Consider the following 26,533-nt stretch of genomic DNA (forward strand, 5'->3'; position numbering starts at 1 on the left):
CTAGGAAGAGGACAGCCATGAGAAGACAGAGGCAGCAATTGGAGTTATGCTGCCACAAGCCAAGGATTACCTGGAGCTACCAGGGGCTAAAAGATGCAAGGAAGGGTCTCACCTAAACGCCACAGAGAGAGCACAGCCTGGCTGACACCTTCATTTCAGACATTTCACCTCCAGAACCCTGAGATAATAAATTTCTATTGTTTTAAGTCACCAAGTTTGTGTTATTTTATTACAGCAGCTCCAGGAAACTAATACACTGTAATAGCCTCCTCACTCCTCCTTGCTTCTACTCTTTCCCCCGGCCCTTAAATTTGTTTACAACAGAGCAGCCCAAATAATCCTTTCGCTGTAAATCATGCCCTGTCACTTCAAAACAACTCAACATTCTCAAATGTCACTACTCAGAACTCTCCCATGGCTCTCCACCTCATTCAGAAGAACACCAAAGTCCTCATAATATAATGGTCTATGTGGCCCTACATGTTCTCTCTCCCATGGCCTCTAATCATCTTTTTCTCCTCTCCCTCATGTCCTCTGATCTAGCCTCTTTGATGTTCTTTATACCTATCACATCTTTTCACATTTTAGCAGTCTTTGCCTGGAAAAATATTTCTTCAGGTATTCACATCCTTCAAGATTTGCCTAAATTTCTCCTTCTTGAAGTGCCTTACTCTGACCATCCTACTTAATGCTGTAAATTGCCCTGCTCTTCTCCAAATCCTAATGCTAAATTTCTCAACCTTGATCTTTCTCTCTGTCTTTTATTTATTTATTTATTTTTAATTTTTTTGAGACAGAGTCTCCCTGTCATCCAGGCTGGAGTTCAGTGGTGCAATCTCGGTTCACTGAAGCTTCAACCTCCAAGGCTCAAGTGATCCTTCCATGTCAGCCTCCCAAGTGGCTGGGACTACAGGTGCATGGCGCCATGCCCTGCTAATTTTTTTAAAAATTTTTTTGTAGTGAAAGGGTCTCACCATATTGCCCAGGCTGGTCTTAAACTCCTGGGCTCAAATGATCCACCCACCTCGGCCTCCTAAAATGCTGGGAATACAGGTGTGAGCCACTGTGCCCACCCCATCTCTTCTTTTATTCCATATTACTTATTATTTATTAGAATACCTTATTATTTTCTCATCTATTACATATATATTTTTGCCTGTCTCTACCCACTAGAACATAAGTTTCAGGAGGCAGGGGTTTTTGTTTGTTTTTATTTGTTCATTGCTTTATCTTAAGCATCTAGGACAGTATATAGCACATAGTGGGAGCTTCATAAATATTGGCTGAAGTGTTAAATAAATTTCTTGCCTTATCATTTTGCTTAGAGAGAGTGCTACATTAAACATCGACAAAAACAGTGATATGTATGAGTGCGCATGTGAGCATCCATGAGCACTGGTGTGGAGGAGAAGATGTAATTTGGAATTGGGTTTAATTCTCAATTCTGGCCATTTCTAGCTGGACAACTGAATATGAGTTACATCAACTACCTCAATTTCATAATCGTAGAATGCACACAATAATTTCTACAACACACAGTTGTGAAGAACAAATTAGATAATATGTATAAAAGTGCTTTGGCAAACCAGAAAGCACTCTAATACTGTGATTAGTAACATTTTGTGTTTGTTGAGACTTATCTTTTCTTTATGGTTCTACTCGTTGTCAACACTTTCTGATTAACCTGGAAATTTAGTTAGCCAGGAGAACATGATGTAAAAGAAACAGAATCTGGTTTGGCATTAGACCTATGTTTCGGCTTACAGACTTGAAGTTGCAGGCAGCAGCTTTTAAAGCCCCTTTGCGTAGAGGAAAGCCATCAGGTGTCTGCTGATTGAAGCGAACTAGACAGTACACCATTGGCTTGTACTTTCCACTATTTTACCTCTGACGTCTATAACATAATTATTTTTATCCTTTATATCACTTTTAAATCACTAGGAATAAACCTAAGCAAACCATTTTGACTTGTGCCTTTAACTTATCTCCAAAGTCAGAGGTGCAGTCTAAGGAAATCTCTGAACGAAGTGAAAGGTTCGTTTAAAATCATGTTTACTTAACAGTATTTTGCTCAGTTATATTCTTGCCAGACAAAGAAGAAAGTTATCCTGATAAGAAGGAGCAGTGCCAAATAGCTCTGGAGCAGTATACCAGAATAAAGATTATCATACTAGTCTTTTTCCAACATGTTCTGAAAACTTTAAATAACTTTGCCTGCTTGATTTAGATACCTTTGATCTTCTTTGCAAATCCTGAGGTTACCATGCCTCTTTGGATTTGGAGTCTTGGCAGATTCTGCAAGTATGTGGCTCAAGGACATGGGTTGAGTGGAGGGAAGTGCAGGAGTATGGGAGAGCAGCCAGCTTTGAGAGACCATCCAGATTTGAGGACAGGGGTCTCTGAGCTGGATGATCTCCTGCTCCAAAATTTAGTTCCTTCTTCTATAACAAAGAAGAATAACATTCATCCCATTAAATAAGAATTAAATGACATAGTATATATGACATATCCACTACAGGGCTTAGCATGTATTAGGAGCCCCCAGAATCATAGCAATTACTGCAATTGAAATGAACCTGAAGTCACATTTCTAATCAGCATTAAGCAAAAGAGACACATTAATTAAAAGAGCTAAAGTACTTGGGAATTTTTTTTAATGAGTTGAGTCTTGTATTGAGCCTGAAGATTACACAGGATTTTGGCAAGTAGAGAGAAGGAAAAATGGCCTGTTAGGCAGGACAATCATCATGATCAATGCTGTGAAGGTAGAAAGAAGCACAGGGTACATTGAAAAAAAAAAAAGTGAAAAATCAAATGAGTTTGAGGATAAGTAGTAGAATCATTAGAGACAATATCAGATAGCATGTTGGATATTTATTGTTATTGTCCATCTAGCACCTATCCCCCACCCCTTAGACAGGTAAAGAACTTCCCTTGTTATAAAAGAAAAAATCCATTTCATGCTATTCAGACACCTCCCTCAAATCAAACAAGGATTATCAAAAGATAACTGAGCAACCATCTATCATAAGACACTTGTAGGAACTAAAACAATTAAAAAGAGGCAAAAAAAAGTTCCCCAAACTGAAGAACTAAATACTTCAGGAGGTAGAATAAAGTAATGCAGTCACTTGAATATAAATCTCTTCAGAAATATATAACATAATGTTATATGCATAACAAATCGACTTCAGAGAGACTACAGATTAATAGTTAAAAGTGGGCCAGGTGTGGTGGCTCACGCCTGTAATCCCAGCATTTTGGGAGGCAGAGGTGGGTGGATCACGAGGTCAGGAGATCGAGACCATCCTGGCTAACACAGTGAAACCCTGTCTTTACTAAAAATACAAAAAAATTAGCTGGGCATGGTGGCAGGCGCCTGTAGTCCCAGCTACTCAGGAGTCTGAAGCAGGAGAATGGCATGAACACGGGAGGCAGAGCTTGCAGTGAGCTGAGATCACGCCACTGCACTCCAGCCTGGGCGACAGAGCGAGACTCTGTCTCAAAAAAAAAAAAAAGAAAAGTGAAAGAAAAATCTCAATAGACACATAAACAGTGAATTAGAGGACTAGAACATCAAGTAAGGATAATCTCTTAAAACACAGCACAATAAAGAGATGGAAAAAAAAGACAAAAAGTGCGAACATGAACCAAACCAAGCAAATTAGAATTCTTACTGAGACTTTTCTAGTGGACCATGTAAGGAGAGAAATTCTTTGGGTTTTGGATATTCAGGAGGATGAAATAGCTGCCCACTGTTGTTTGGCCCACCACGTAGAAGATGAAGTAAAGCAAGTAAAAGGAGGACTGAGCAATAAAAAGAGACAACACTATAACCATCCAACAGGTTCATTTTGCAAGCTGCCTGGATAGAGCCAATTTATCCAGACAGCAGAAACGCAATAGAGAAAGAGTTTAATTCATGCAGAGCCAGGTGAATGGGTGGCCAGAGTTTCATGACTCAAATCAGTCCCTCTGAAAATCCAGAGGCTAGGTTTTTCACAAATAGTTTGGCAGGCCAGGGAATGGGTACTGCTGATTGGTTGGGGGTGCAATCATAGGGGTGTGGAAAATGGTCCTTATGGGTGCCTGAGTCCACTTCTGGGTGGGGCCGTGGGACTAGCTGATGGGTCCAGGTAAAGGCATTGGTCATCAGAAATGCAAAAACCTGAAAAGGACATCTCAAAAGGCCAATAGTGATATTATCTGTAGGAGTAATTGGGGAAGTTGCAAATCTTGTGACCTCCAGAATAAAATCTGGTAGTCATTTATATCTACATCTTAGCAGAATTCAGGCTCTTCTCATCCTCCCAACCTGGTGGTCTTTCATTAGCTTTTCAAAGTTGGTTAATTTTGAGGACAGGCTTTCATCATTTAAACTATAAACTAAATGTCTCCCCAAGTTAGCTTGGCCAAAGCCCAGGAATGATGAGGAGCAGTTTGGAGCCTAAAAGCAAGAGATGGGTGTTGGTTAGATCAGATTTTTTTCACTGTCATAATTTTCTCACAGTTATCATTTTTGCAAAGGTAGTTTCAATGCTACAATTCCATTTCTTACAATAATGCAGTAGCAGAGACTGGGTTTATCCTCCACATACAACAATAGAAAATGAAGCAGACTATATGAAATAATTATTTTTAAATGCTGAAACATAAGCAGGAAAGGTCTCTTATCTCTAAAAGAGAGGAAAACAACTAGAAGCATTTTTGAGGTTGCCATACAGAAAGGAAAAACTCAAAGCCCAGCACTCCTACTAAGTTAAGGAGACAGAGATGGGAGTTCAAGGAGACCAAGTCAGCTAGATTTAATGAAAAAGAATATCATAAATAAGGGAGATGCACAGAAAGAAAGCTTCACAGATCTGTAGAAAAGTCTCCTTGGCACTTTGGTTGAGTACTTATCTCTACATGAGTGAGAGGAAACTTCCCAAGGTTAGGGAAACATCAATGGAAAAAACAGTCCACTAGATAATTTCCATACGTCACACAGGGCCAGGATTGGTTTATGTTCCCAAAAGCTAGAGTGAAATGACCTCATAAGACAAGTGGCATCCAGTAGTCTTTAGAAGATAGTGGCTTTATTAATAGTGTTAGATTTTCCCTAGAATGATAACAGAAGTGAGGGACTGAGGGAAAGATCTCAATCAATTGAGGTTTATTGAGCCAGCTTAAGGGCATGTCTGGGAAAAATATGAGATGCATCTGTGGCTTTTTTTTCTGAAGAGATTTGTCAGGAGGTTTAATATTTATACATTCCCTTAAAGGGTGAGGAGAGGCAAGTAGGAAGATGGGCAAGTAGGCAATAAGGTGAATAGTTACATTCTTGTGGGACTTTAGCTGGTGCCCAGTAAATCTACATTTTACATAAGGTAAGGTAAATGTTTTAAGATTTAAAAAAAAGGAGTAAAGGAAGAATCAATTACGTAGACATCTCCAGGTGGGTTGAGAAATTATTAATCTTGGTTTGTCTTTGTTCTACCCCTGGGAAGATAAGCTTAAAATCAACATCACCAGTGTGTAATGGAACAGACTTTTGCTTTTGAAGCTAGGCTTAGTTTATAGACCTAAAGTTACTATGTCCTTGGCATGTCCTTTTTTATGGGGGGCAAGCAAAGAATTTACTTATGAATGATCTGTGGGGGCAGTCATTTGTAGATGCCTGAGGCCTTCTGTATTTCCATGGGGATCTGGCTGATGCATAATGCTAGTAACAGCTATTGATTTGGAAGAGGGTGTTGCATGACTCAAGCCTCCAGACTTAATCTTTCCGTTGGCATAAAGAGTTTGAGGAGCCTGAGAGTTTGCATTTTTCTTTGCAAGACCAAAGGCAACTCTGGAAATGCTCTAACAAAGGTTAGAAGTAACTTTGAAAAAATTTAACTGACTCCAGGTAACGTAAACAAATGCCATTACACATTCCAACTCTATTTAAAAGAATACAACAAAATTCAGCACATAGTGACATAAAATTCACAATGTCCAGCATCCAGTAAAAAGTTGCCAGACATATAAAAGAAAAATGTGACCCATAAGCAAAGAAAAAATAATCAATTACAAGAAACATAAATGACAGAATTGATGGAATTAACAATCAAAGACATTGAAACAGCTATTTTAAATATACTCTATGAAGGGGTGGCAAACTTTCTGCAAAGTTCACATTATTGAATAAAGGACAGATATTATTAGATTTGAAAGTTATGTGGTGTCTATCAGAACTGTCCAACTTTGCCACTGTAATGCAAAAGCAGCCATTGACCAGGCACGAATATCCACACCAAAAACTGCAAACAACCCAATCATTGATGAGTGAATGGATAAATAACTGTGGTACATCCATGCAGTGGAATACTCCTCAACAATAAAAATAAAGAAACCACTTAAATACATAACAAAAGTCATGAATCTCAAAGCATTATGCTAAGTGAAAAAAAGCTAGTTTCAAAATGTTACATAGTATATAATTGCCTTTATGTAGAATTTTAGAAAAGGCAAAACTCTAGTGACAGAAAGTATACCTGTGGTTGTCAAGGATTAGGGATGAGAGGAGAGGATTGACTCCAAAGAGGCATGAGGGAACATTTTGGAACGATGGAAATGTTCTATATCATGACTGGTGATAATTACAAAGTTGTTTAAAGTTTTTGAAATTCCTTAAACTGCATATTTAAAAGGTATATATTTATAAAGTAGATTTTAAAGGAATTAAGTATAAAAATGATGGAAATTAACCATTTGAGAATTGAAGTACAAAGTTGGACTTTACAGTTGAATTAAAAAAACACAATGGACATAAGCTAGAAGATAATATAATGAAACTCTCCCCCCAAAACTGCATAACACTCAAAGACTAGAAAGTATGGTAGAATCAGGAAATGTTCAGTATAGACCTAAAAATTCCACCTTATTTCAGAAGGTGCTAACAGAGAAAAGAGAGAACAGGAAATGATACTGTAATTCTGATCGTGTATCTTATTACTTTGATTAGCTTCTTCCTTTAAATAACGAAAGGCTGAATAAGAAAACTTAAAAGACTCGGCCGGGTGCGGTGGCTCATGCCTGTAATCCCAGCACTTTGGGAGGCCGACACTGGTGGATCACGAGGTCAGGAGATCGTAGCCATCCTGGCCAACACGGTGAAACCCCGTCTCTACTAAAAATACAAAAAGAAATTAGCTGGGCGTGGTGGCGGGAGCCTGTAGTCCCAGCTACTTGGGAGGCTGAGGCAGGAGAATGGCGTGAACCCGGGAGGTGGAGCTTGCAGTGAGCAGAGATCGCGCCACTGTACTCCAGCCTGGGCAACAGAGCAAGACTCCATCTCAAAAAAAAAAAAAAAAAAAGAAAACTTAAAAGACTCTAGGCTGACCCAGGCCTACAAAAAAACAAAAGGAAGAAAGAAAACTTAAAAAAACAAGCCATATACTAGTGGGAACATTTGCAAAGTATGTGACAATGGATCTGCATTTAGAATAAAGAGCAAACTAAAATACATGAGAAAAAAATAAATAAATTGATTAAAAAAGAGAAAAGGAAATGAGCAATTTACTGAATAAGTAATATAAATGACAAATATATGAGAATATGCTGACTTTCAAAAGTGACGAGAAAAAGGCTAATTAAGATATAATTTTGCCATCATATTTACAAATATTTAAAAAATAAAATCAAATGACATCAAAAGTCAAGAGTTGAGATTTTGAGAAAATGGCATGGCTAGAAACTGCTTATGCAATATTGTTTTATTCAAGCTACAACTTAGTACTATTTATCAAAGATTAAGATGAAAATCTTCTGATCCATCAAGTTACTTCTAGTAATTTGGTCTAAAGAATTTTTTTATCTATAGACACACAAGTACAATGATGATTGCATATAATAGCAAAGAGTTGTAAACAACATAAATGTCTAACAGGGAAGATTCAACTCCATTCTACAGAATCTTATTCAGATAGAAAAAATAACTGGGGTAGATCATCATGTAGTGACATGGAAAGATCTTCAAGATGTATTATTAAATATAAAAATCACATATATGGATATTATACAAACATACATGTATGGTCATATTATTTTTCAATTGTATTTTCAAATGTGTATGTAAATGTATGTATTTGAATATTAATGTAGAGGCAGTCCAGAAGAATGTATGCCAGAATGTTCTACTAGTGATGAGGAATAGAGGGGAGATGAAGGAGAGTTTTCCCATTTCGTTTCATTTGCTAACAAGTAATTCTTCTACCTATGAGGTTCTGGATGAACATGAACTTACAGGAAAGAGTGGCAAAGGAAATTATTAGCAGGGATTATAGTTGGAACTCCTAATCAGAACTATGATAGTTATAATAGCTCTGATAAATGATACGGATCTAATCGACTTAAGACCAAGGCCTAAAAATGAATTTGTGAGGCTCCTTTATCTTCTTAAGCCCAAACCCCAGATTTCCAGTTAGTCACAAGGGATAGGAGGTCAAAGAGATAAGTGTCTGGGAATATTGAAAGAATAAAAGAGGGAGACCTCTCAATGTCAGGCTCTTCTTCCTTCTCCTGTAGTCTGGACTCTATTACTTCAAAAGCCACTTGGAAGGGGAAAACAGAGAGAGAAAGCCCGCAGGCGAAGAGCAGCTGGAGCAACAAGAAGCAAAGAAACCCAGGTATCTATTCCTGGGGGTAAATGCGACCCAGGAACCACCTTAAAATAAGATTAGTATTTCTTCTTTTGGGGAGAAGAATGAGAGAAATGTGGAAGAACTTTCCCTTAGGAAAAGAGAGTAGCTAAGAACTTGTCCTCTCCTTCAATTCTATGTTTGCTCATAGGTCTGGCTACCTTATTTGCAGAGCCCTGTGCAAATTGAAAAGGCAGGACTTCTTGCTCAAAAACTATTAAGAATTCCAAGGTAGCAGCAGCAGAGCATTTAACCAAGCCCAGAGTCCTATTCTGTGCTAGGCCCTTTGAAACTACACAGGTTGCATACCGATGAAGAAAACCTGTATTTTCTTTTAAAACACTGCACTTTACAGACAAGACTGATCAACAGGGATATGGCTGGAGGAAAGAAATGGAGACCATCATGGAAGTCTCTGCCCACAACTCTGCACCCAACACCTACTTCTGCTTCCATGTATTTGTATTTGTCAGGGTTTCAGCAACAACAAGCAAAATCCTCAAAAAGGGGTTGTTTAAAAACTATTAATGAAGAGACTTTGTACAGAAGTGTGGCAGAGTTAAGAGAAAGTGGAAAACCACTGCCATCCTTAGGCCTGAAAGAGCAAAGGGAAGTTTGGTTACTAGAATTCAGGGACGCTTGTAACTATGAGAGAAGACCAAGGAAATGAGCACCTCCTTAAGTAAAAGAAAAAGCCCCTGTCAAGCAGAGGCCCTGGAGAGGGTAGCCAGGAGAAAAATGTCCCTCTCTTTCTCCCTCATGGGCCTATGCTTCCCACTGGTGGGATTGAAAGCCAGTGGGCAAGGGAGGGAGCTGGTCAATGCTGCCCACGAAGATCTGCCTTCAGGGAGCAAACCAGGTTAGAAAGGGGATCTGGACAAATGGGAAGTACCCTTGATGGTGCTCCTAGAACCAATGAGACAAACAAGGAAAAGGTAGCCCTCAGAAGCTTCTGGAAAGAGCTAGAAAGGAACATCAAAATAAGTTCCGGGCCACACTAGTCACAAATAAACAACATATTCACTTTCCTACCTTAAATTACACCGAGGTAGATTGTCCACTTCAGCTCACCACAAGGTTATACAGTGAGCACCAAATGGCACCAGAGACCAAATAATCAGCTAGTAATGTAAAGATGCCTCAGAATTAGACAGTACAAGCCCTTTCCCAGAAAAACAAGAAGTCAGAACCTAGAATATTAAACATGTGATGAGAGGGAATAGTGCCCTAGGAACATTCACCTGAGAAAATGTGAATTCAGGGGATTTCTTGGTGAGCACGACCTCTTTAAGGAGTATTCAAGAAGAAAGGATGGCAAAGATTCTCAGTAGCTGATTTCAGAGAATAACAGTCAATTAAGCAATTCCAGGGGCATGAGATCATTCTGCATCCCATAAACACGGTCAATGTTCCCCTATGTTGGTAACAGCCTGTGCTGAAAAATCTAAAGCAATTAGTTTTGTCCTCCCAGGCTTCTGAGCACCTACTTCAATCAGATGAAAAGGTTAAAACAAGAGCTAAATATGCCTTGTTGTCACCATCAGGGCAGCTTTGTGCTTGATGGAAGCATTCACTGGGGTCAATTCATTCAAGATTTGGGAGCCCAGGTAACAAAAGAGCTCACCTGGGACACTCAAAAACAGCAATTGCCCAAAGAACTGGGGACAGGAACATTTGAAATCAATATCACTTGAAAAATAAAGCGCGGCTCATTGCGTTCCTATTATAATTTTACTTTGCCTCTGCTTTAGCCAGGAAACGGTCAGTAATAGCTGAAAAACATTTATTTACTCATTCTTTCCTTCATGGTATTTTGTTTCATTGCACTTATTTTACTGCCTTTTCATCTCTGGTTATATGTGGAACATTTTTATAATAAAAATCAAGGGAAAATACTTCACTGTAATGTCACCCTCTAGCTGTGTGACCTCAGGGAAGCCAATTCATAGAAAAATAACCTTTAATAACTGAAATAAATTTCAACATCATCTTCAAACTCTCACTGCACAGATGAGACATAGAGGGAGGGGATATCAAAGTCTCCAGGTAAGCAAGGGTAACAGTTCTCTAGACCTATCTACCACCGTTCAGTGATTACTCAGTTCAGTTCAGTCCAATTCAACTCAATGTTGTAATTTAATTAACATCAAAGGAGTGCCAGCCACATGGAGGGCACGCTGTTCAATGGTATCAGAAGTTTAATGATGAGTTTAACAGTCTCTGTGATAACACAGTAGAAAAGGTATAGACTTTGGCACCAGAATCATTTCAAGTCCTAACTCAGCAACTTACAGGCTGTGAGATGTTTGGAAAGTTACTGGGTCATTCTTACTTTCCACATTTGTAAAATGGGAATCATACCACCTAAACTCACAGAGTTGTAAAGAATTTAATAAACGAATGGATGTAAAATCCCAGCACAATGCTAAAATGTTTGTTTTTTCTAATCCCATCTTCCTCCTTAAAGGCCTCCAAGTTATTCTTTTTCCATATTCCCATAGCACTTTGCAATATCTCTATTATAACATTTCTATAACTGTTCTATAATTACATGTTTCTGTCTTCCAATACAAGGTACTACATGTTTCTGTAGTACCTTGAGGGGAGGACCATGTATTATTTATTACTGGTAGCCCAAAGTGATAAGATATGTGAACACACTTCATTAACTATAAAGCACCTGTGATGGTGAGTTTCATGTGTAAATTTGACATATGAAATACAAGTTATTTCATTAAACACTAATCTAGGCACCGCTGTGAAGCTATTTTGTAGAAGTAAGTTGACTTTGAGTTAGGATGAGCTTCATCTAATCAGTTGAAAGGTCTTAAGAGGAAAACTGAAGTTTCCCAAAAGTAGAAGAAATTCTCCCTGTGACCTGCAGTGTTGATCTACAGCCAGTGGGCCTGCCCCACAGATTTAAAACTTTCTAGCTCCATGATCACATAAGTCAATTCCTTGAAATGAATCTCTTTTGACATAGATATAGATAATATAGATAGACATAGATATAGACATAGATACAGATACAGATGGATACCCCACTGCTTCTCTTTCCCTGGTAAAAGCCCAACTGATACAGATTTACCCTAATACAGTATCACACAAATACTTGTTGTTACCTATTGTCTTAGCCTTTAGGGCTGCTATAACAAAAAACCATAGACTCAGTAGCTTATAGACAACAGAAATTTATTTCTCACAGTTCTGGAGGCTAAGTCCAAGATTAAAGTGCTGGCATATTTGGTGTCTTAGTGAGGGCCCACTACCTTAGACAGCAGTCTTCTCATTGTGTCCTCCCATGGTGGAAGAGGTGAGGTGTCTCTCTGGGACATCTTTTATAAGTGGACTAATCCCATTCATGAGCGGTTCACTTTCACGATGTAATCACCCCTAAAGGCCCCACCTCCTCAAACAATCATTTTGTGTGGGGCAGGGGTGGTTAGGATTTCAACATGTTTTAGGAAGGCAGGGAGAACATACACATTCACACCATAGTGGCTACAATCCTTCTAACTTTAAAATTCCATGGCCTTCTCTTGAGTCATTACTGAAGATAATGACTCTATCATTATTGCTCAATAACTCTTTCTAAGACATTCATTTCATATTTTTACCCTCCATTCTGCCATGAACTTTTGCAGAATTGTTTACACTTTCAAAGTCTTGTTTCTTTATATGTCAAATGAAATATAAATGGAATAATGTAATGGTGGAATAATGTAATCATTATTTATAGCAGTGTAAAAATGAACTAATACAATAATAATGAAAAAATAATAAAATAATGCCTAGAACATAATGAGTATTCAATGAATGTTAGCTGATTTTTTATTTTTTATTATTATTGTATTTGTCCATTTTTACACTGCTATAAAGAACTGCCTGAGTCTGGGTAATTTATAAAGGAAAAAGGTTTAATTGACTCGCAGTTTCATAGGGCTGAGGAGGTCTCAGGAAAGTTACAATCACAGCGGAAGGGGAAATAAACACGTTCTTCACATGGCAGCAAGAAGGAGAAGTGCTGAGCAAAGGGGTAAAAGCCCCTTACAAAACCATCAGATCTCATGAGAACTCATTCATTATTACCAGAACAGCATGAAGTGTCTACTCCCATGATTAAATTACCTCCCTCTGGGTCCCTCCCACCACACATGTGGATTATGAGAACTACAACTCAAGATGAGATTTGGGTGGGGACACAGCCAAACTGTATCAATTACTATTGTTGCTGTTAGTCTGAGACCCTGGAGGAAGTCCATAGTGTTACCTTTCTGACTCACATTTTAGGTTGCAGAGTTCATCTCCTGAAAAGATGCTAGGAAAGGAGGCTTGGGAAGTGAGTTTTGACATTATCTCCAATAGCTATCTCTGTGAAACTTAGGTAGTCACTTTATGTCCCCACAGCTCAGTAACTCAATGGGTTAGTTATTGGCCCCTTCTTTTTCATTATTCTGAAGTTCAAATAAGTCCGTGTAAGAATACACCACAAATGCACATATACATACAAAAACAGTAGATACTCAAGACATACTTGTTGGAGGAATGAATAGTCAATGGAATGACTGTTGATGGGGAAAAAAAAGCTTTTAAAAGTAAAATGATACATCAATTCATCATAAGAAATAAGGCATTCACTCTGACCAAGTTAGCCTCTAAAGCAAAGCGTGAAATCTGAAGTTAAGAGTTCATAGGCAGATGCAAAAGCAGATACATAAACCACACAATAACACAGTGTCATGTTTATTTATATCACTGATGTTGTTGGTAAACATGCGAGGAGGAAATCGGAAATAACATGATTGAAAATAAGAGACTAAGGAGAAAATGACGTATTTTACCACAAGAAGGAAAAAAAAAAAAAACCAGTTTTCTCTGTGATAGGTTTTTCACACAGACAATAGCCTGTACTTAGAGGTGGAAAAATGACACAAAAAATACAATATAGAGAGAAAATGAAAATCCACTATAGTTGGCTGGGCGTGGTGGCTCACACCTGTAAATAGCTGCACTTTGGGAGGCCAAGGCGAGCGGATCACCTGAGGTCAGGAGTTTGAAATCAGCCTGGCCAACATGGTGAAACCCCGTCTCTACTAAAAATACAAAAATTAGTTGGGTGTGGCGGTGGGCACCTGTAATTCCAGCTACTAGAGAGACTGAGGCAGGAGAATCACTTGAACTCAGGAGATGGAGGTTGCAGTGAGCGGAGATCACGCCACTGCACTCCAGCCTGGGCAACAAGAGCAAAACTCTGTTTCAAAAAAAAAAAAATCCACTATAGTCATATTCAGTCTCTGCTATTTTAAATAAAATGTACATATGCACACACACATACATGTGCGCACATGCACACTATGCCACTCAAACTAAAATGGCAATCAGTAGAGCTGTAGATTAGGCAGCTCCAAGTTCTATAGTGAGTTTCACAGGCCAGATGCAGAGAAAGCAGGATTAGAACAAGGTAAGCCCAGAGAGCAAGGCTGGTGGAAAAATCTCTGGGGCAAGCACTTCAGCCAGTGGATATCCTGAGTGAATGAGGCAAGTGCAAGCAGGTAAAGGCAAACAGCATCCGGAAAGGGTAGCAAGAGCTGCATGTAACGTGGAGGGGGATGGAGGGGGAGTTAGAGAAGGAGGTATGGGAGTGGGAAGATGAGGTAGGGGGTTGAGGGTGGGAGGGTGGAAGGGGAGGATGGGGAGAAGTCAGTATGTGTTTGGATAGCTATCTCCTAGGATTCCTTGGACAGGACCCCAGCTTCTTTCCTGGGTTGAGAGCGCGGACTTTTCTGTTTTGTTTTGAAACAGTTTCGCTCCTTCGCTGGAGGCTGGAGTGCAGTGGCAGGATCTCAGCTCACTGCAACTTCAGCCTCCTGGGTTCAAGCAATTCTCATGCCTCAGCCTCCTGAGTAGCTGGGATTACAGGCATGCATCACCACACCTGGCTAATTTCTGTATTTTTAATAGAGACAGGGTATCACCCTGTGGGGCAGGCTGGTCTCAAACCCCTGACCTCTGGTGATCCACCGGCCTCGGCCACCCAAAGTGTTGGGATTACAGGCGTGAGCCACAGCACCTGGCCAAGAAATCAGACTTTTCTTTAGTTCCCTGCCCCTATTCCTCTGTTTCTTCCAAACATTCATTCTCAGCCATTTACTACTCTGACTTTATCTACCCTCTCTGAAAATCTCACCTCTTTCCATAGCTTCAACTATCTCCTATATGTCCATTGCTCACGAATCTCCAGTTTTAGTCCAGATCTACATCTGAGCAACAGATCCACCTACCTGCCTACTAAACATTTCCATTGATATGCCCTACAGCTTTGTTAACCACACCATTCTCAGTGCTGAATAAGTCCTGCTTCTTCTCTTACTTCTTGCATTTTCTGTCTCCATTTGGGCAATACCATCCACCCAGATAGTGAAGTCTGAGTCATTTCTATATGTTTCATTTCCTTTACCACTCTGGTTCTTCCACATGGCCACTTCAGCCACTGGGACATTTCTATTGCATGTATTGACCTACAGTTAGTTATTTGCATGTTTTTCTCCATCCCTCACAATGAGATTTTCAAAAATAAAAAGTTAATAATATAGCAAGAACTTAATAGATTAAGGTAGAGCAGTTGGGGTTGCAGGATACCATTTCTGCCATCATTTCTTTCATCTAGTTGACAACAGATAGTAAAGTTGTGAAACCTGCCTATTTGAGCTCAGTCATCCACCAGAGTCAGACACTTGTGTGCTGCTAAACCAGCAGCAGCATCTGTTGAGTGTTGAGCGCCCCAGGCAGTTTGGCCTATGGGAGACCCTGGTGTTTTGCCAATCCAGAGATACTTGAGTTAAAAAGGACACAGTTATACTGTTTATTTGTGCAATGGTATTTTCCTTTAAAATATATGTAACTAAGTAATCATTCTGAATGGCAGTTGATTTGTATTCCTGAGATGCAAATTCGTTATTTGAGCCAAGAAACATAATCTCACTTTCTTTTGCCTCAATATCACCATCTAATAAAAACAATAAGCTATGCACACATAATCTGCTATTTCCTGTCACTTGGTTTACTCTCTTCTACAGGTGCAGGACCCAGATCAGCATCAACTTTGAAATAAACTACAGCTCTCCTGTGAGCTAAAGGCAGAAATGTGGAAACGCTGAGAAAATTATTGTCTGCATCACAGTATGTATATCCTAGGACTGCTTTCTTTTAAAAGAAAGGAACATATATTGCACATAGGACAGATTTGATTGGGTCTAAGATAAACCTCTCAACTTTGAGAACCAGGGTTTCTCAGAGATTGAGAGGGGCTCATCCAAACCATCTTCAGTTTTTGAGACTCACAGTATATTAAAAATTAAACATAACAAAATAGGGTTTTAAACATTGCAGTACACTTATATTCAACATTTCAAATTTTTTAACATAAAACATGTAATATCCGTATGCAGAGCTGCATTTGATAATATGCTCGGAGGTTGTGAGGCCTGACCAAATAGGCCTTCTTTCTTTTCTTCCTCAGCTCACTCCAAGAGGCTCTGCCAAAGATCATTGCATCTTTTTGAAGAGCAAGGGTCTGATCTATTTCTTCCTTATTCATTTCCCTATTAAAGCCAATTCATGTTTAAAAAAAAGAAACTAAATCATTTGGCATTTATTTGTTGTGTAAACCTTTTTGTTAATAATGATTAAAACAGTCATCTGGCAGATTCTGAAACCTAGTTACCTCCAGAAAGTTTTAAGAACATTTTTTAGTGAGGCAGTATTCCTTCTGTGTTTCACATCCTTGAGTACAAGAATGCATTCAAAACTTCCTCTCCTGGCTCTGATGGAGCATAACAAAAATCTAATGCTCCCAATGAGAACAACAAGAAAAGCCAGACATAATATTTTAAAAATTCAAAAAAAAAAAATCACCTTTTTAAAAGCATCAGAGAACTGTCACATCAGCTACAATCATTGAGGACAATATCCTAGAGAGAAGGAAAGCTCATTGAGATAAGCTCAACTTTCTGCCTGCCACTTTTCCCTTTGAAATATTTGCCACATTTTGACTCAAGGTTGAAAGCTGAGGAGCTAGCCAAAAGACAGCTGGTTAAGAGGCAGAGAAGCAGCAGAGCTTTCAGCAGTTGTATGAGGTTGAGAAGATAAAAATGTGAGCTCTTGGCTGGCAAGCCATCCAGACTTGAGGGCCCCAAATCTCCAAGAGAAAGGAGATGCAGAGAAGTTCCAACACTGATCACCAGTTCTTTCCTGGGGAATTTGGTGGTTCTTAAGCTACATAGAACAGAAGGTCAAGAAGTCAAACAGAAAGTGACTAAAAATCATGGCAGAGTTTAGGGGAGCCTCATGATACTCTGGAAATGAAAATCGGAGTTCAGAGCCTACTCCTGACTGGAGATACTGCTGACTAGCAAATAGCATGGGTTCACACTTGGAGTCCCTGGAATGCTCTATGCGAGGAGTGGGAGTGAACTAGACTTGACTACACATGAAAAAATTGAAATTCAGGATTTCTACTTCCACCTTGGATGCAAAAATTTAACAGAGTGTTGGTTTCACCCTAACAGTGAGAAAAAGCTGAAGAAACTATGAAATCGTAACTTTTCCAAGCCCACTAGGGAGCTAAGGTAACAGAGCAACCAAGTTGCCTGAATTGCAAGGAAAAATAGACTCCTCCAAACATAATGGGATGTATGGTCTGAGTCACCTGTGGCAGAGCATGAAAGGACCAGGTGGCTGAATTGTTGAAGGTCGAGTGTGAATAGCGTGTCAGTCTGAGGTCCTCAGACACTGAGAGTTTACACTCACTCACAGGCTCTTCTTTATGGGCCTCTACTGGTCCTCATGAGAGAGACCCCTAGTTTGTAAGTGGAACAAGTCTGCAGGAGTCAATTGGCTGTTATTTCACAGCCACCCCATGCCGAATCCTTGTTTCATAGGAAGAATAATACTTAAGCTACTGAAGGAGAGATAGCAAACAGCCAATATGCCCATGAAAAGGTGGCCCATAGCATTACCCATTAAGAAAATGTAAACTAAAACTACAATGAAAAATCACTACATACTCACCGGAATAGCCAATATCGAAAAGGTTGACCATAGCAAGTGTTAACAAAGGTGCTAGGCCAACAAGAACTCCTATAGGTTATAGATATAGTCCACTCTATTACATACTGTTAAACAATATTACTAATCTTTAAAAAACTGATAGAATTGTATATATGCATTTTACTCCGACCCAGAGAAGCATTCTACTTCTAGATAAATACTCAATAAAATGAATACATATATCCCTCAAGAGCTATATATAGAAATGTTCAAAGCTGACCAATTCATAATGCCCAAAAACTAGAAAGTACTCAAATACCCATCAACAGTAAAACAGTATATTCCATGATACATTCCCACAATAGAATGCTACAGAGCAATAAAAATAAACAAATCACTACTACATGCAATCACATGAGTGAATATAATAAGCATGATGTTGATTAAAGAAGTCAGTCATGAAGGAGCACATATTATATTATTCCATTGACATGAAGTTCAAAAACAAGCAAAACTAATCAAGAGTGATAGACATCATATTAATTTTGGGATGGACATAGCAACATGGAATAAATAGGAGGATTGCCTCTGGGATGCTAGTAATGATCTATTTCCTGATCTGAGAGGTATTTACACAGGAATTTACTTTGTGAAAATATATTGAGCTATAATTTGATAATTTGTTCACTCCTCTATTGTGTATCTTACTTAATACAAATTGACAATAAAAGTGTTTTCAAGCAGAAAATAACATTTGCAGTACTGAAATATAGATGTACATTATTCTTTAACAAATTTAAATTAAGCTTACAATTTAGCAAACCCTATTCTAACTACTTTATAAATAATAATGCATTTAGCCTTCATAGCAACCTTATTATTACCCCCATTTTACAGATGAAAAGACTGAGGCTTAGAGAGGTTGAGTAAGTTTTCTAAGTATAGCTAACTAGTGTCAAACCATGAATTTGAACCCTGGCAATTTGTGTTTTACCAGTGCCTAACATTACAAGGAGTTGTATCCTCTTATCTCCTTCCTGCTCTAAATAAACTTGCTAATTTGTACTTTTTTTTTTTTTTAAATAGGGTCTCACTCTGTCACCCAGACTGGAGTGTAGTGGCACAATTTCGGCTCACTGCAACCTCCAGCAACCAGGCTCAAGCAATTCTCCTGCCCCAGCTTCCCAAATAGCTGGGATTACAGGCACCTGCCACCACACCCGGCTAATTTTTGTGTTTTTAGTAGAGTCAGGGTTTCACCATGTTGGCCAGGCTGGTCTCAAACTCCTGACCTCAAATGATCCACCTGCCTCGGCCTCCCAAAGTGCTGGGATTACAAGCATGAGCCACTGCACCCGGCCATTCTTTAAAGTTCTCTTAAGTATGCATGTATTCAGATTATAAGATCATCAATATTAGTAAAAGCTTCCATTTGTTTTTTATTCTCCTTCTCAATATTTTTGATGTTCTGAAATAATAAGCAACGGGTTCATGAGCAATGAATGAGTGACATTTATAATTTCAGACAATTTCATCCATATAAAGGCAGGGAGGTAGATGTTGATCTCTCAATTCTCTTCTAGTTCTATGATTTTACAAATTATGCCTCAGAGTTACTCCCGGGGCAAATGAGATTGGTCTAGTCTAAGTCATTCGCTCATTCATTCATGCATTCATTTACCAAACAGTGTTTGAATACCTGCTACATTCCAGGTACTGTTTTAAGTGTGGGGGAATTTTATATAGGATGACAAGGGAAGGCCTCTGTAAGGAAGCACCTGCTGAATGGAGGACTGAATAGAGTGAGAGATTAAAGCACAGAGATATTGATGATAGATAGATATTTAGATAGATAGATAGATAGATAGATAGATAGATAGATAGATAGATAGATAGATGATAGATAGATAGACAGATAGATAATCTGGGTAAAGAGTGGTCCTGTCAGAGAGACCAGAAAGTGCAAAGGTTCTGAAGTAGGAGGCATTTCGAAGTTTGAGGAAACAACAAATAGCCCTGCATGCCTGGAGTGCAGCGAGCTAGGATGAGAGAGGAAGAATGAAGTGGGAGGATTCATCAAAGGTCAAATCCTGTAGGGCGATGTAAACTCTCTTAAACTTAGAATTCTGTTTCCAGTGTGACATGAAGCCACTGGAGGCTATTGAACAGAAATGAAGGATAATCATATTTTCATTTCCAAAATATCACTCTGGCAACCATACAGAAAATATATCCCAGGAGAGAGGCAAGGGGGTAATAATGCTGGCTCACATGATAAATATTGTCAGGCAGCATGCGTTTGTGAATGTTTTAATAGCTGAGGTTTAGTTCAACTCCTCTAAATACTGTGTTTATTGGTCTAGTCTCACTCTGTGATCTGGAATTCAATTCTGTTTTAAGTAAGTGAATAGGTGCTCTCGTTATAAAACAATGAAATAATGTTGAGCCATTTCTTCAAATTGCCACTAAGACAGCCTTACTATAGTAGCTTGCTAGGGCTGTGGTAACAAATTCCCACAAACTGGATGGCTTAAACCATAGTAATTCATTGGCTCGCAGTTGTGGAGGCTAAAAGTGAAAAATCATGGTCTTGGCAGGGTGGTTTTCTTCTGAGGGCTGTGAGGGAAGAATCTGTGCCAGGCCCTCTCTTTGGCTTGTAGGTAAATGCCTTGTTCCTGTGTCTTCACATCATTTTCCCTATATGCTTGTCTCTGCACATGATATTTGTTTTATAAAGACACTGGTCAAATTGGATTATGGCCACCCTAATGACCTCATCTTAACTTCACTAATTACATATGTAATGACCTACTTCTAAATAAGGTCACATTCTGGGTTCATGGGTGTTAGGACTTCAACTTCAACAATCAGCGTGAGGGGTAAAATTCAGCCCGTAACATTTACAATAGGCAAAGAATAGAGACTAAGGAAAATAAAGACTTCAAAAATAGCTGTTGCATACATAGGAGCCTTGTGTTATTACTGCCTTTTGTGGATTGTGGTGGTGAAATCTACCTTTAACATAATTATAGTAACATCCATGACTTGAACACCTACTGTCAGCCAGACCCTGTACAGTCTTTCACATGTTTATCTCATTTAGTCTATACACACTCTCTATGAGATAGATCTTATTACCTATATTCTACAGATGAAGAAACTAAAACTCAGAGAATATCAGTAACTTGACCAAAGTTTGGGCAAAATAAAATGCCATCATAAATTCTTAGCCATACTATTGTTTTAATTACTCATTAATTAGGATTATATGGCAATTACAACAAAAAGTATGAGCACTAGGTATTGGGTTGGTGCAGAAGTAATTGCAGTTTTTGCTATTGAAAGTAATGGCAGAAACGTCAATTACTTTTGCACCAACCTAAATAGAATCAGAGAACAGCTTATATCAAACAATATTAAGCAAAATAAAACCCCAAAGTTGTGTATGTGCTATAATGATATCTATACAAAAAGCATCTATACATCTAAGTATACACTGAATGATTGTCAGAGAGGAAGATACATTTTGGGAATTTGAGTAGTGGGATTACAGTATAATTTTTTTTCTTAATGTCATAAATGTATAAATGTTAATATTCACATTTAAAAGCAAAAGTATAATTAGAAATTGCTAATATCTTAATCAACTTTTCATACTAATTAGAATGATGATTCAAATGCCAGCATGCATCTCCTGGATGAAATCATTGTAGGCCTTCAAGGATATATAAAACTACACTTGATCTCAGCATCAAAACAATTCATAATGTTATGTTTTTCCCTTCACCCTGACTTCAAGGGCTACACAGGAAAATCTGAAGGGCTTCAAGGGCTTCCTGCTCTATAAACTCTAAACACTAGAGATCAAGTATCATGAATGAAGCAAGCATAAATCCACATCTAATTAGATGTGTCAGAGAGGACAGCCAGCCATCTGGCTTAGATTATACTCCTGCAAATTCAGCTAAGGTGGCGCATCAACTCAGAGGGCTACACAGAAAGCTTGTTTTATCTTTCTTTATCTACCTCCACCCCTTCCCCTCATCTGTCCCTTACTGAGAGGGAGCTTGCACAGAACTCTGTGAGCACTATCTGGAGATCTTTTTGCCATTCACTGAATATACATGGACATTCCCTAAATATTAATATTTATGACAATTCCCTAAATATGTGTGCGGTGTGTGACTATGAAAGAATCATAGAAATTAATTACTTTCTTTGAGTTGCTACCCGTTAGATCAAATTTGCATTCTGCAGGGAGAGCTGCTAGAAGTGGGTCTGTGGCAGGAAGCCTAGTGGAGCCCTCTGGGTCTGATTCATCTCCCTTAAGGGCAGATATCTGTTTTAGTTGATAATAATGCCTCTAAAAATTGGGTCACCAAACAACTCTTGCAGTTTTTCTGGCCACATCATGGGGAGAGAGAATCTAGTAAGTGCTAATTTCTCTTTTTCTCACCAACTTATATTAATCCAATCAACAAATATGTGTCTGTAGCTGCAGGAGTCTCTAATCAACACATTATTTTTTTATTCTGAACTGCCTCTGGATATCTCTATTTCAGAATATCTATGAAATAAATTTCTCAGAGGGGGAAGGGTGTTCTGAAGTGATGTCTTCGCAGCACCATAGTTGTCCAATTAGCAAGGACTGGAGACATAACAAAAGAAATCATAGATCTAATAAGTAAGGAATAGGAAGAAACTTGAAGGATCAGACTACTGTGTTTCCATCATAGAGAAAGGAAAAACACTGCCACAGTCTTTCATTGCAGGTTCCTTGAGAATGCACACTGACACATTCTAGTCCAGAGTGTTACATAACATCTAGATCAATAAATCCATAAATTTTTGTAGATTGAAAAATTAAAGATGCCACACTCCTCACCAGCCCAAGAACAGAATACTGGGTCTAAAGGACTTCATTATGTTTTATATTGTTCAATTATTATAATAAATATTCCTTCAATTGGTGTTCCTTGATTATTCAGTTTTCAGATTTTGCCTCTACTATTTTCTAGTCTCATTAAGTATTCATATATTCATCTTTTCCGTAAATTTTATGCTGTTTCTCAAGTCTTGGGCATCCAGACTAGTGTATAAGAATAATTTGATACTTTTCTAAGAGACAGAAAATCGCTTTAGTTCATATATTGCTTTTTCATAACTTTTCTGTACGATTTTCTGCATCACAATTTTTCTTTCCATATCCTAGAGGGCAGGGATCATGTAGGTGTACATTTTTAAAAATTTAACCTAGAATTTTGTTTCAGGTTTCCAGACCTAATAGATAATCAAATATTTTCTGTGTAAAGGTTATTTTTCTTTTAAGAAGCAATAATAATTTGTAATACGTTTATATATTTTAAGTTTTACATTCAAAAAATAAATCTCATGATCTTACAATTATTAACTATAATTAAAGCTATCATTTATTGAGCATTTAAAATATGCCATGCATTTTTCTAAACACTATAATGCATATTCATGGACTCAACCTTTCTGAGTGGCTAACTAACTAAGGTGCTACAGCTGTTACCAACCAAGTTGGGATTTGAACACTGTTTCTTGAAGTGTAAAGCCTTGTTCTTAACCACTGTACTATACTGGTTAGTATAGTACAGGTATTTCAGGAGCCCTGATGGTATATTTGGTTACAAACTTAATCTCTGCATGGTGCAGCTGTCCTGTGCATGACATTTATGTGAGTTATGACCTTCTGACTATGCTTGCCAACAGAGAAGACACAGGATTGGAAGAATCTATTCCCATGGCCACAGAGATCTAGTTGCAAATTGTTATGTTTGGGTGTCTCATATGGATTTCATTGACTTTGGGATTAAGAGATGCTATGTTGGGGAGGACGTGAAACTCCTGGATTATCATGGTGACTCTAATTCTAAAAACATTTTAATTTTATTTCACAAACCCAATGTTTTAGGAAAACATTTTAATTTTAAAACACAGATGTCTTTTGTGGGAATGGAAACTTCACACAAATTCTTAAGATGAAACATGAAACTTCAAAGAAATGTCTTGTTCTTAACCTACTCTTTTCCAACCCCTCACCCCACCCCCGGCTCCCACAGGGTTTGCATTTAGTTCCCCTGCAGTTAGGAGAGTGGAAAAGTTTGACACACTCTTTGATGTATTTTAAAGTCTCTGCCGTTACGCAATGAAATTTGGCTCTCAGAAGCTAGTCAGTTTCCTTGAGGGAAAAGAGAATATTTATGAAAGGGAAACCTCTGCAGGTAAGTTGTACACAATTAGCACCTTTACTGAAGCTTTTACTAAGCTACAGTTGTGTCAAAGAAAGTCTCCACCCATTGTACCCAGAACAGCCTGTCTAAATCTCAAGCTCAGCCTGAAACATCTCATGCCAAGAACTTCTCAGCCCAGGCAGAGACATTAACATCTGATCTAGTGCTCACATGTACAGGACAGTCAAACATCTGGGACAAGAGAAGTGTTAGCAGTTCACTGCTGCTGCTTCTTCTTTTCAGCTGCACTTAAATGGTTTTATGTAGGAAGCTGTACTGATGAGGATACTCTTGCTACTGAGTGACAGGGAGAGCAGTGAGAAGCAGCATGGTATAAAGGAAAGCTTAAGCTCTGAGCAGTCACACAGACCTCCTTACATTCTAGCCCTACCGCTTAATTGTTATGTGTTCCTTAGCTCTTGGAACCTCACTTTCTTTATCTATAACATAGGGATGATGATAATAGTACTTCATAAACTAATTGAGAATATTAAGGAGGTAAATACATGTAAAGTGCATAGATCAAAGCTGAGTGCATAGATACTTTCCCAGAAAGACAGTCATCACCATTATCATTAATCTGGGGACACTGGGGAAAACCTCCCAGGAAGTCATGCAGTTTCTAGTCACTCTCCTATTTTCCATCTGGTACACAGACAGTAAAACCATCTTTCAGCCCACTACCTTAACCATGTCCCAACCTTCCTGAGACCATGCAATAGATTCCCTCAGCCAGGAATATCACACCCCAATTCCTCTACTTTGGCTTTAAGACCTATCCGTGACTTTCCCTCCCAATGCTTCACTCTCTTTCCTTACTTCTCCCTTTTTGATCACAGCGTTTCACCTTTATCAAATTTTTCTTTCTGTCTTTGTATATTTGACTTATTTCTCTACCCTGGTACTAATGCTCCTGATGGTTTTCTCAGCTGAAATTCCCTGTCTGTCACCTCTGTGAAAGTCACACACTTGAGGGCAGACTGGGTTGGAATCCACACTGATCTTTAGTAGCTGCAGGACCATCCATGCTTAATTTTCTTCTTCAGTCTTCAGTTTCTTAATCAATAAGGTGAAAATTGAAATATTTGATTACATGAGATTGTTAGAACTAAATAAGATTCTATATGTAAAGTAGCCAGTAGACACATAATGGGTGCTAGGAGAAAGTTTCACAACCATCAGAGCTTAGTGCACACTTCTTTTCTTCCGGGACACACATACTCATTATTGCAAATAATATCTGTGGTCCTCAGCTATAATGTACTCAACCTGAGGGTGGTGGAAGATCTCCGTGAATACTGAAGTTTGAATTTTAGCCCCAGAACTTATTTGCTGTGTGTGAACTTGGATAAGTTTCTCAATTTCTCTTAACCTCTATTTCCATATCTATTAAAAATTTACAAATCACATACAAAGAGTATAAAAACAAAATGAGAGAGTGCATATAAACACAGCATTGCATTTTAGAAATGTATTCCAAAAGTAGTGCCTACCAAATATTGTATTAGTTTGTACCCAGGATTCTTTTGATTGCAAGTACATATTTTGTCCCTGTAGCTTGACCTTTTTAAGGGCATGAATTTTTTGTAGAACTTTAAGCTTCTTGCCAGTGAGGATTCTATACTTTATGGTAATTTTAAATGAATGAAAAGGATTTATCCCATTAGAATGGCTTGTTTCAGATTTAGAACTAAGTAAGAGATCAAAGGGTGATAGAAGGGAAAGATAATAGAACAGCTTAGACAGTGAATAGATGAAAAAGCAGGATAAGGAAGGAGAAAGCTACCACAGCCCATCCTTCTCTGTAGAAGACATGGGCTAAGACTCTCTGTTCTCTTCCAGGAGACACTGCTCCCAAGTCCCTCCTGTCAGTACCCCACTGAGGTGTTGCTGCTGCAGGTCCAGACTTCCTACTCCAATGCCATCCTTCTTCAAAGCCCAGGACTTGCATCCTTCCACAGCAGGATTCACAGTAATGGCAAAACCGCAATTACTTTTGCACCAACCTAAATACGTGTTTCTGTTTTAGCCTAATTGTGCTCACCAGAGACCTAGGCATGCCTGCTTCTCTTGAGAGGCTTGGTGGCAGGAGCTGGGCTACAGAGCTCCCTGGGAAAGAGCTAGCCTAAGTCAAAATCCAAGAACACAACTCAAGACCTGGGTTAGATAAGAGGGATGACTATGTGGGACTGTGAGACTTGTCCATCCTACACCAAGTATGGAGGGTTTTTTTTTTCCTTTTCTAACTAACATTTCTTCAGTACACCTTTGTGCACAAATAATCTGAATAACACATCTGAAAATGAAGCTCTCGTCATGAAAGACTTACGTTTAATAAGATAACTATTTAGTGTTTAGTATCGAGCCCCAGACTAAGAATCAGAAGACCTAAGTTTGGGGTCTAATTTCTCCCTCTGACTTGGATCATATCTTTAACTTTTCAAAGGTCTCTGATTCCTCCTCTATCAAAGGAAAGGATTAGGCTGGATGGCTTTAAGTGCCTCAGAAGTCCAGCTATCTAGCCATAGTCTCTAACCCAGAGAGCCTGAGGCTAACTTCAGACCC

General features: G+C 38.7%; 1 long non-coding RNA gene across 4 annotated transcripts in view; it reads left to right on the forward strand.

Moving 5' to 3' along the window:
• LOC117976097 (uncharacterized) overlaps positions 1–26,533 on the forward strand; it is a 74,864-nt gene that overhangs the window by 23,389 nt on the left and 24,942 nt on the right. For all 4 annotated transcript variants that reach the window (XR_004666647.3, XR_004666649.3, XR_004666651.3 and 1 more), the window contains exon 4: positions 15,740–15,842. This is a non-coding gene — a long non-coding RNA (uncharacterized LOC117976097). The remainder of the gene's footprint in view (positions 1–15,739; positions 15,843–26,533) is intronic.

This window comes from Pan paniscus, chromosome 1, assembly GCF_029289425.2.
Source record: "Pan paniscus chromosome 1, NHGRI_mPanPan1-v2.0_pri, whole genome shotgun sequence".
In the NCBI taxonomy this organism is placed as follows: Eukaryota; Metazoa; Chordata; class Mammalia; order Primates; family Hominidae; genus Pan; species Pan paniscus.